The sequence below is a fragment of the Eumetopias jubatus genome, unplaced genomic scaffold (genome assembly GCF_037043125.1).
Source record: "Eumetopias jubatus isolate StellerSeaLion01/CBP00866 unplaced genomic scaffold, mEumJub1_p1.0 scaffold_4, whole genome shotgun sequence".
Taxonomy (NCBI): Eukaryota; Metazoa; Chordata; class Mammalia; order Carnivora; family Otariidae; genus Eumetopias; species Eumetopias jubatus.
The window spans coordinates 50,001,283-50,013,779 of record NW_028274810.1 but is presented as its reverse complement, the minus strand read 5'-3'; the positions used below and the strand labels follow the sequence as shown (position 1 = coordinate 50,013,779).

The 12,497-nt window shown below is 36.0% G+C and overlaps 1 pseudogene; it reads right to left on the bottom strand.

Annotated features, from left to right (window-relative positions):
- Nucleotides 1-8,749: 8,749 nt before the first annotated feature.
- LOC114208406 (ferritin heavy chain pseudogene) lies at nt 8,750-9,479 on the bottom strand (annotated as a pseudogene).
- Nucleotides 9,480-12,497: the final 3,018 nt, after the last annotated feature.

Genomic DNA, 12,497 nt, shown 5'->3' with positions numbered 1-12,497 from the left:
AAAATATTTCATCTCCCTTGATCTCATATCTTCATTAGTTATATGGTAGTTTTAGCCAGATGTATTTATTTTTTCAAATATTCACTTAGTTTCTTATTTTGTTCTAGGCACCAAACATACCCCCCATACACTGTTGAAAACAAAATGCCTGATATTCTTTACCTGGAAAACACTAAGATTTATAGTAAACACATAAAAAAATAAAACAATGATATATTAGAAATAGTACAGACCAGTCAGACCTGGGTAGAAACCCCGGGGCTTCCTCTTACCACTGTGTTTACTTGCTCAAGCTTCTTAACCTTTCTGATTCTCATTTTTTTTTTTTAGTTGAAATGTTTTTTTTTGTTTTATTTTATTATGTTATATTAGTCATCATGCAATACATCATTAGTTTTTGATGTCGTGATCCACGCTTCATTGTTTTCGTATAACACCCAGTGCTCCATGCAGTATGTGCCCTCCTTAATACCCATCACTGGGCTAACCCATCCCCCCACCCCCCTCCCCTCTAAAACCCTCAGTTTGTTTCTCAGAGTCCATAGTCTCTTATGGTCCATCTCTCCCTCTGATTTCCCCCCCTTCATTTTTCCCTTCCTTCTCCTAATGTCCTCCATTCTATTCCTTATGTTCCACAAATAAGTGAAACCATATAATAACTTTCTCTCCTTGACTTTTTTCACTTAGCATAATCTCCTCCAGTTCCATCCATGTTGATGTAAAAATTGGGTATTCATCCTTTCTGATGGCTGAGTAATATTCCATTGTATATATGGACCACATCTTCTTTATCCATTCATCTGTTGAAGGGCATCTCAGCTCTTTCGACAGTTTGGCTATTGCAGAATAGAGAGCCCAGATATGGACCCTCAACTCTATGGTCAAATAATCTTCGACAAAGCAGGAAAAAATATGCAGTGGAAAAAAGACAGTCTCTTCAATAAATGGTGCTGAGAGAATTGGACAGCCACAGGCAGAAGAATGAAACTCGACCATTCTCTAACACCATACACAAAGATAAACTCAAAATGGATGACAGACCTCAATGTGAGACAGGAATCCATCAAAATCCTAGAGGAGAACATAGGCAGTAACCTCTTTGACATCAGCCACAGCAACTTCTTTCAAGATACATCTCCAAAGGAGATATGGCATAGGTTTGATATTTATGGTCCATTATGTTAGCAGTATGAGGCTGTGTCTTCCAAAACATTGCTTTATATAACATAAATGAAACTTTTCTTTTTATAAACTTCAGTCTGAAGTCTCTAGGCTAGTTCCAGAAGCTGGGAAGTCCAAGTCAAGGTGTCAGCAAATTTGGTACCTGGTGAGAGCCCACTTCCTGGTTCAAGGACAGCTCGAGCCTTTTATTTCATGTGCGGCCATGAACAGGTCACTGAACATTTCTGAGCCTTAGTTTCCTCATCTTCAAAATGATCTTTCAGGAGGTTGTTGTAAAGACAAAATGTAATAAATGATAAATGCTAATACATTATAAAATATATTTATTGTTGTTGCTAAAGTCAAAGGGCACTATACAATTTTGAAATATCTTCTAAATTCTCTAAGAAAGAATACATTATGTAACACTTTAGTTAATTAATGAGGATAACTCCCTTTAACCATCTTAGTATCCTTGAAAGATTAACATATAGTAAATCTTAAATATTATTAAATAAAATGAAGTATAAAGTTTATTTCTGAAAATTGGCAATTCATGTGCATGGATGTTTTGTGTTTTTCTAATAACCAGAGCATTTATTTAGCCAGAACTTTTTTTTTTCTCAACACTGTTGTCTGTTCTTTTCCTTTATTGAATAAAGGCCAGTTTTCATACTTTTCCTAACATACCAGGCATTTAAAATTTTAGTATATGATTTCATTTTTATTTGGGATAATTATGATAAATAATAACTGCATTTGTTGAACTCTCAAATTGTGATGGACACAATGTAAAGCATTTTACATGTATTAGCATATTTGATCCTCATAACAGTCCTATGAGATGGCTTATGTTTTCCCCATTTACTGATGAAAAAATTAGGGGACAAAAGTAGGTATCATTCTATAAAATCATCCTTTAAGAGACAAAATGGGAGTTTGAACCTAGGCAGTCTGATTCTAGAACCTAGAGTCATCACATTTAAGCCATACTTCACTGCATATGATCTCCTGCAGATCTGCTTGTGAGTGTTCTCAGAATGCAAGCTTTGGGCACCACAATTCCTGTGGGAGTTGATTTGCAGATATTTGATTCTAATAGCAACCATATAAGTAAAATTCTCTTGGAGTCCTAGTAGTGCTTTCTAACTTGTTATATGAAGACAAACATAGTTATATGGAATCAATTTCATATCATCAGTAGTCAGAAATAAAAAGGAAAAAATAAATAATAAAAAGTTTCCTTTTTGTATTTCTGACTACTCTCAGTAGTTTTTAGGTAATCAGAATTTAGGTTATCAGAATAATAAATAATAAAAATTTCCTTTTTGTATTTCTGACTACTCTCAGTAGTTTTAGGTTATCAAAAACTACTCTCAGTAGTTTTTAGGTTATCAGAATGAGTAGATTATGTATTGGTGGCACAAAACTGTAAATTTACTGAAACCAAAAAATACGACAAAGAATGTACTATAAAATATGCTAACTCAAGGGGTACCTGGGTGGCTCAGTAGTTAAGCATCTGCCTTTGGCTCAGGTCATGATCCTAGCGTCCTGGGATCAAGCCCCACATCAGGCTCCCTGCTCCGTGGGAAGCCTGCTTCTCCCTCTCCCACTTCCCCTGCTTGTGTTCCCTCTCACTGTGTCTCTCTCTGTTAAATAAATATAAATAAAATCTTTAAAAAAATATGCTAACTCAAGTTGCATTTGATCCATTTATTGTTATTTTCTAGTTGTCAGCATTGCTATGTTGTCAGCATCGATAATGTTGCTAGTAACTGAGCTCTATTACGCTGGGGATTAGGGCTTCAACATATGAATTTGGGGATGGGGGACACAGACACAAACATTCAGTTCATAACAATCTCTAATTGGAGAATCAGCATATGAATTTTGTCCATGTGGTGTTTTTAACTTTTTTTTTTTTTCAATTTAGAACTCCTTCTCATGGAACACTACATCAAAAACTAATGATGTAATGTATGGTGATTAACATAACATAATAAAAAAAAATAAGAGAGAGAGAGAGACAAACTTAAAAAAAAATTTAGAACTCCTTGGAAAAGTCAAACACTCTCCAGTTTACCACATTCCCCTGCCACTCCTACTGTCTTATTCCTTAATAGATACTGAATAGTGTTATCTACTGAACCTCAGTGAGTTCCTGAATTATTGACTCTTGATATAGACCATTTAAAGAATCTAAATTTATCAAGATTTTGGTATTAAAATTTAGTTTTGGTTCTCTCTTACAGGATGGAGAACCTAATAAGGGGAAGGAATCCCCCACAATATCAGAGAAGTCCTTGTAAAGAAGTTCGTGCAGCACTTCGGAAAAGGCCTGAAGAAGAGTGTAAGTATGTTTAATAGGATTAAGATATGCTCTAGATAGATTTTGGTGAGTAACATTTAAAATAAAAGATTAACTTTTAAATGATTAGTCAAATGATAGAAGTACTTAATAAATATTTGTTGAATTAAATTGAATTTATTTTTTAAAAGCATATGACTAAATGATACCTGGATTCAGACACTAGGAACATTGTTTTCTTAAGTGTTTCTCTTGTACTTCAACATGTTCTACTGATAATTGAGGTCCATGTTCAAATAAGGTTAGAAAATGCCACATAATCTACCATATCTTCCTACCATGAATATTAATGTTTCTGAGGAGTCCTGAAGTAAAAGAAACTTTTGACATGTGTTTAAAATCAATATATTCCACTTTCATTTGACCATAACACTCTTTCAACATTTTTTTTAACCTGAGGACTCTGAAAACCACTGCATTAGACTAAAGAATAAATATTTAATGGTAAACATAAAGCCATGGGTCAAAAAGAAACATTTGATTAATCAAATTTAGGAGAAGATTTTGAAAGCTGGAAGTCATATATCTTACCATAAAGTCATTTTACTCCATCTGCAAATCAGTAAATATTAGAATATGTAATTGTCTACCAGGACTTTATTTTAATATTTCTAGTCTCTAGCATTGTTGGAGACATTTGACATAATATCTGTATTTTAAGTTTATAAGATGACCAATAATACTAACTTTCCTCATGCTGTTTTCAAATAAGTATCTTCAGGGAACTAAATCACATTCTATTATGGCAAAAATGTATGTGAATTTTGTCCTTTTACAGAAACTTACATTTTATAAAGATAGAGTTAATGCAGTGAGTTTATTGGCATATATAGCTTAATAGACTTTTAAGATTATATTGGCATTTTAAATTAGTTTGATGTACACCGTTCTAAGACAAAGTACATTAAAACTGGGCACACCCATGAGAAGTAGAGTGTTTTCATTCTATTTTGTTTTATTATAAAGTTAATAGACAACCTGATTATCATCTATGTCATTCAGTATAGTGTTAGTTTTTTCTTTTTCTTTTTAACATTGGTTTTCTTTTAATTAATAGATTTACAGCTTCTAACCCTATAAACAATACCTAGTTAAAACTAAAATTTGAAAATGAAGATTGAGTTCTGGACATCATAAAACTAAAACTAAAACTAATTAAGATGCAGACTCTTGCACAAAAGTACTGCTTTTTTATTGGGTTCATAGGGAAGCTCTGTGGTTTCTCCTCAATGCTGGTTTAACACAATTAGCTTAGTCTCTGGCATACTTCTTCAGATTTTATTTTAAAATTTATAAGGGATTTTTGTGAATAAATCTATCATTGATTCTCTCAGAATTGCTATTTAATATAGATAAAGTGATTTTTTTTAAAACTGAGTTAGTCTAGGCTGGAGGTTGACCACTGGGTCCATTGACCAAATCCAGCCTGACACCTGTTTCTGTAAATAAAATTTTATTGAAACATAGCCATCTCTTATTTATTTAGGTATTGTGTATGTCTGCTTTCATATTACAGAGGAAAAGTTGAATAGTTATGACAGAGACTATATGGCCCAGAAGGCCAAAAGTATTTACCTGATTCTTTACAGGAAAGGGTTTAAGCCCAGTTCTGGGCCATTGGTTCTCAAAGTGTGCTCTTCAGATCAGCCACAGTAGCAGCATCTAGGAACTTGTTAGAAATGCAAATTTTAAGAGCTGTAACCCATATCTACCGAATCAAGACCTCTGAGAGTTGGGTGCAGTAATCTTATGTAAACCCTGTAGGACATTCTAATGCAAGCTCAAATTTGAAAATCTCTAGCCTAAGTCAAATAACTGACTGCAGATGATAGTAAATCACCGTGAATACAAAAGACTAATAAAGGTAGGCATATTTTAGAGTTAAGTCTTATTGCTGTTTAATTAAGGTACATAACATAACTGATGCTGGTATTATAATAAGCAAGTTCTCATGAACTGGACTGTGGCAGCCAGGGCAATTTTTCAAATATCATTATAAGAACTCAGTTGCATTGACTAAATTATTGAACATGGAAAGACATAATGAGAAATAAGAAACATAAAATGTTATTCTCTTTCAGAGAAGTCTTCATTATCCCTTGTTAGTACAATGAGCAGTTCCTCTTGCCTTGTTACAGACCAGTGTTAATTCCCTAAGTAAGAAGCCTCTTTTTCAGAATGGAAGCAGCATATCACATTAGTTAATTAAGACATTAATTTTAGAGTCACACAGAAGGGTTTATTCTCTAATATGACGATGTGACCAGCTGCAGGAACCTGGGTATTATTTTTTTAATCTAAGACTCCATTACTTATCTGAAAAATGAAGATAATGATAGAGTCTACCTTGTAGGTTTGCTTTGAGAATTAAAGGAAGATATTTATATGGAGATATTGCAGGTTTGGTTCCAGACAATGGAAATACCATAAAGCAAATATTGCCATAAAATGAATCAAATGAACTTTTTTTAGTTTTCTAGTGCATATTAAAAGTTATGTTTATACTATACTGTAGTCTGTCAAGTGTGCAATAACATTATGTGTAACAAAGTGATGTACATACCCTAATAAAAAATACTTTGTTGCTAAAAAAAGCAAACTGTCATCTGAACTTTCAGTGAGTTGTAATCTTTTTGCTGGTGGAAGATCTTGTCTCAATGTTGATGATTGCTGACTGGTCAGGGTGTTGGTTGCTGAAGGTTGGAGTGGCCATGGCAATTTCTTAAAATAAGACGACAAAAAATTTTGCCACATTGATTGACTTTTCTTTTCACGAACCATTTCTCTGTAGCCTGCAGAGCTGTTTGATAGCATTTTACCCACAGTAGAACTTATTTCAAAATTGCAGTCAGTCCTCTCAAACCCTACTGCTGCTTTATCAACTAACTTTATGTAATATTCTAAATCCTTTGTTGTCATTTCAACAGTCTCCACAGCATCTTCACCAGGAGTAGATTCCATCTCAAAAAAACCACACTCTTAGCTCATCCTAAGAAGCAACTTCTTATCTGTTAAGGTGTGATCATGAGATTGCAGCAATTCAGTCACATCCTCAAGCGCCATTTCTAATTCTAATGCTCTTGCTGTTTCCACCACATCTGCAGTTACTTCCTCCACTGAAGGCTTGAATCCCTCAAAGTCATCCATGAGGGCTAGAATGAACTTCTTCCAACTCCTGTTAAAGTTGACATTTTGACCTCTTCCCTTGAATCACAAATTTTCTTAATGGCATCTAGAATGTTGAATCCTCTCCAAAGGTTTTCAATTGACTTTGCACAGATCCATCAGAGAAATCACTACCTATGGCAGCTATAATCTTACAAACTGTATTTTCTAAGTAATAAAACTTTAAACTCTAAATGATTCCTTGATCCATGGACTGTAGAATGAATGTTGTGTTAGCAGGCATCAAGACAACATGAATCTTATACTTAATCTATATCTATATCCATATAGCTTAATCTTAATCTATATAGCTCATCAGAGATCTTCAGTGACTAGGTATATTATCAATAGGCAGTGATATTTTGAAAGGAATTTTTTTCTAAGCAGTAGTTCTCAACAGTGGGCTTAAAATATCCAGTAAACTGTGCTATAAAATGATGTGCTGTCATCCAGGCTTTGTTCCATTTATAGAGCATAGGCACAGTAGATTTAGCATAATTCTTCTAGGACTTTTGGAATGGTCATTGAGCATTGATTTCAACTTAAAAGTCACCAGCTGCATTAGTCCCTAACAGGAGAATCAACCTGTCCTTTGAAGCTTTGAAGCCAGGCATTGACTTCTCCTCTCCAGCCAGGAAAGCCCTACATGGCATCTTCTTCCAAAAGAGGGCTGTTTCAGGGGCACCTGGATGGCTCATTAGGTTAAGCTTTGACTCTTGATTTCGGCTCAGGTCTTGATCTCAGGGTCCTGAGATCTAGACACTCCTTGGGCTCTGCACTCAGCACAGGGTCTGCTTGTCCCCCTCCCTCTGCTCCTCCCCCTGCTCTCTTTCTCTCTCTCTCAAATAAATGAACAAAATCTTAAAAAAAAAAAAAAGAAGAAGGCTGTTTTATCCACATTAAAAATCTGTTGTTTAGTGTAGCCACCTTCGTTAATTATTTTAGCTAGATCTTCTGGGTAACCTGCTACAGTTCTACATCAGCACTTGTTGCTTCACCTTGCACTTTTATATTATGAAAACAGCTTCTTTCCTTAAGCCTCATGTACCAACCTCTGCTAGCTTCAGACTTTTCTTCTGCACCTTCCTCACCTCTCTCAGCCTTCATAGACTTGAAGAGAGTTAGGGCCTGGCTCTGGATTAAGCTTTGGCTTAAGGGAATGTTGGGGCTGGTTTGATCTATCCAAACCACGAAAACTTTATCCATATCAGCAATTAGGGTACTTTCTTATCATTCATGTGTTCACTGGAATAGCACTTTTAATTTCCTTCAAGAACTTTTCCTTTGCATTTACAACTTAGCTTACTGTTTGGCACCAGAGGCCTAAGCTTTCAGCCTGTCTTGGCTTTTCACATTCCTTCCTCATTGAGCTTAATTATTTCTAGCCTTTGATCTAAAATGAGAGACATAGGATTCTTCCTTTCACTTAAACACTTAGAGGCTATGACAGGGTTATTAACTGACCTAATTTCAATATTGTTGTATCTCAGGGAATAGGGAAGCCTGGGGAGAGGGAGAAAGATGGTGGTGGCGAAGCAGTCAGAACACGTACACTTATTGAGTAAACTTGCTATGCTATATGGACACAGTTTGTGACTCCCCAAAACAATTATAATAGCAACATCAAACAGCACTGATCTCAGATAACCACAACAGATATAATAGTAATGAAAAAGTTTGAAATATTGTGAGAATTACCAAAATGTGACAGAGAGACGTGAAATGAGCAAATACTGTTTGAAAGATGATGCAGATAGACTAGCTCGACACAAGCCTTTAATTTGTAAAAATGCAATTATCTGTGAAGCAGAATAAAATGAAATGCAATAAAATGAGGTATGCCTGTAGCAAGTACTTGGTATAGAACCTGGTACATAGCAACTTTTCTTTCTTCTCCCTTTCTTTTCACTTGTTATTATTGTTCTTCTTATTCCAAAGTAAGCATTTGTGTGAAGATAATAAATCATGTTTCTGATCACAGAAATGGAAATTAATAGAAATTACCACCCCCTTTTTTGGGGGGGTACCAAATTACTTTATTTGAAGAATGGTACAAATGAAAAGTTAAGTAGATGTTTTGGTACAACTTATAGAAAAGGTAAAGGTAACCCCAACATGCATGCACTGCCTTGGTGACCAGGGAAGTCACCCTTGTGGCTATGAGAAGACAGCCTAAGGCTTAGCTCTCACTATCACTGTTTCCCAAGGTGTGCTTGTCAAAGAGATACTCTGCCATGCCAGATTCGGGAGACCCCATCTTGTGCAGGTTGGTTACGTGGTCACCCAATTCTTTGATGGATTTCACCTGCTCATTCAGGTAATGAGTCTCAATGAAGTCACACAAATGGGGGTCACTTTTATCAGTGGCCAGTTTGTGCAGTTCCAGTAGTGACTGATTCACACTCTTCCAAATGTAATGCACACTCCATTGCATTCAGCCCGTTCTCCCAATCATCACGGTCTGGTTTCTTGATATCCTGAAGGAAAATTCGGCCACCTCGTTGGTTCTGCAGCTTCATCCGTTTCTCAGCATGTTCTCTCCTCATGAGATTGGTGAAGAAAATATTTGGTAAAGTTCTTCAAAGCCACATCATCGTGGTCAAAGTAGTAAGACATGGACAGGTAGACGTAGGAGGCGTAGAGCTCCAGGTTGATCTGGCGGTTGATGGCGGCCTCCGAGTCCTGGTGGTAGTTCTGGCGCACCTGCGAGGGGGACGCGGTTGTCATGGCGGCGGCTGAGAAAAGGCGGCGGCGAGCGGCGGCGGGGGCCTTGGAGCGGTCCGAGGGCGCAATGAAGAGATGGTGGACGGCTGGCCCTGAACGGCCGGCTCCGGTGGGGGACGATGCCGGGTTCCCTCCAAGCACTGTTGAAGCAGGAAACCGCGGCGACTCTCCGCGGAGACTGTCACCACCACCATTTTTAAAAACAGTAATGCATAGCAAGCAACAGGTTGTACACAAGTGACATAAATCTGAAATTATTGCAATAGTGTTAGATAGTAATTCATGTTAGGTGGTAATTTTCTCATACAATGGCATGGTTCTTTCTTTGTTATTCCACAAATTCCATGTGGGATCTTGACCAAGACTTGCTGGGTCAATTCCCATGGAAAGCTGCCAACTTAGAAAACCATCATAGAAAGCCAAATGGTAGTGGCTTCCCTTTACTGAGCATTGGAATAGTAAAACTTCACTCCTTCAGATGCAAGGAGAGACCTCTTTCATTTGGAGATATTGCATACAGAAGATTTTTGCTAAGTAGCATAATTCATCCTGCTCTTTTTTATAATCTTATACTTTTCTGCAGTATTTTCAATGTGAAGATCAACATGAGGTCACCAGACATAGCTCTTAACCAATTATTTCATGTGAATTATATCTTGCTATTCTACATCTAGCATAGTCAAACAAACATTCAGTAAAAATAAATTGCTTCCTATAAAAGACAGACTTTGAAACATGCTCATTATTTCCCATTAAAAAAACAAATATATAAATTTTGTCCTCCAAACCACAGCCCCATTCAGCTATAGCACTACATTCTTGTTTAATACCAAGGTAAGCCTCTGTAAAGAGTCATCTACTTATCTCCAACTCACTCCTCCAAACCCATGGAATCTGAACTGAAACAGCTTTCATTTAGACCACCAAAAATCGCTTTGTGTTTCTATTATTTGTTTTCTATTGCCATGTAACAAGTTATACAAACTTAGTGGTTAAGAGAGCACTCATTTATTATCTTGCAGTTTCTGTCGTTTGGTAGTCCAGGCCAGGCTTAGCCAGGTTCTCTGCTTCAGGATCTTACCAGGTGAAGTCTCATCATGGGCTCAGTTGAGGAAATACCAATTTCTGAGCTTACTCAGGCTGTTGGAAGAATTTGTTTCCTTATGGTTTTATGACCCAAAGCTCTGCTTTTGCTGACTTCTAACTGGAGGTTACCCTTAGGTGTTAGAGGCCTCCTACAGTTCCTTTGCTATATGTACATTCTCAATATGGCTGCTCCCTTCATTGAGACAATAAGAAGACCCTGTCCTCAGGGAAGGCCCTGTCCATGTTTTAAGGGCTTTCAGCTGATTGAACCAGGCTCACCCAAGAAAATCTACTTTTGTTTAATTCACAATCAACTGATTTGGGGCCTTACCTGCACCATTACCTTTTCCATATTTTGTTGGCTAAACGCAAGTCACAGATCCTACTGCCATCCAAGGAGAGGGGATTATACAGGACTTGAGCACTTGAGGGTATGATGATCAGGGCCATCTTAGAATTCTGCCTTCCACTTGCTAAATCCACCAGGCAATTTTTGTAATGCTCTTTTTCTTTAAGTCCTGAGCAAGAATCAATACTGTTGATTATTTCTTCCTTTTGAAAATCTTCTAATTTTTTGGCTATCATAGTATAATAATCTTCTGATTTTCCTCCATCTCTCTGGTTATTCTTTTGCATGTTCAACTTGTTCTTTCCAGCCATTACATATTAAAATTTCTGAATACTGTTTGAAGTCTTCTTCTTCCAAATATATTCATTCCATGAACAATCTCATTACACCCACAGCATCAGTTATTCCTATAGTCAGATGTCTCACAAATTGATACCTCTAACCCAGACTTCTCTCCATATATTCCAATGTCTACTTGATACATCATCTTGGTTGTCTTAAAAGTACCTCAAAGTCTTCAAATCCATGTTCTTTTCCTCAAACCTGAACATCTTCCACTGTTTCTTTTTTTCCTTTTTTTTGTCTGAATGTTATATGTTCTTAACCATCCAAGTTTGAAAGACACAAATCTAGGAGTGATTTTTCAAATCTTCTCCTTTTCCTCTTATAACCACCATAATCTCAAGGCTTCTTAATTTTACCTTCTGAAAATGTTATGAATCTGTACACAGATCATCTCCTCTGCAAAGATTTTAAGATTCTTCCAGATACTCCTATAAGTTGTGTTCCTACATAGTGTTCTGAAAACCTTTCATTTTAAAATGATCCTATGGCTTTCCATTGTTCATTCAAAAAAAACCCAAAGCCTTACTATAGTTTATAGCACCTTAAAGAGTCTAACTTGTACCCACCCCTTCAGCTTCATCTCATACTCTATTTCCTTACTCTCTGTATTCCAACTACCTGGGCTTTCTTTTAATTTCTGAACATATTCACTAATAGAGGAACAGAATATACATATTTTTAAATGATATGGAATCACAGAACAAAAGAATGACAAAAATTACCCTGAAAAGAAGAGTACACTTCTGGAAAATATTGAATGTAGAAACCAAAAAAAATTAGTTGTATGAAATTTTTAATAATCACAAGAAGATGAATACTCTATGAAATAACGTCAAAGTAAACAATAAGGAAAAAACAGCATCTTTTTCCAAAAAGCAAAAGAAATAAAAATCAACATTGATGAGAAAAGGTATTACAAAAAACTTAAACATGAAAAGCAGACAAAATCTTCACTGGAGTCAGTCAAAGAGGAATTAACATTGCAAAAAATATAAGATATTTGAAGAATATAGAAAACCCATGAATACAAAGGAAATATGACCAAAACAAAAAAATAATGACAAATGTGGAGAAATAAAAAAGTGGGAATCCAACCTAAGAATTACAATTTGTTCTGAGAAAGAAATCAAAGTGATTCAAAGGAAAAAATCATCAAAGACTTATTTGAATATACTTCAAGGTAGTAAAAACATATGACCGCATATTAAAATGTCTTACAGTGTACTATGCAATCACTTAAATGAGATCTGCATCCAGACACATCCAGCTGATAGTGAAATTACACTATCAGCTTTT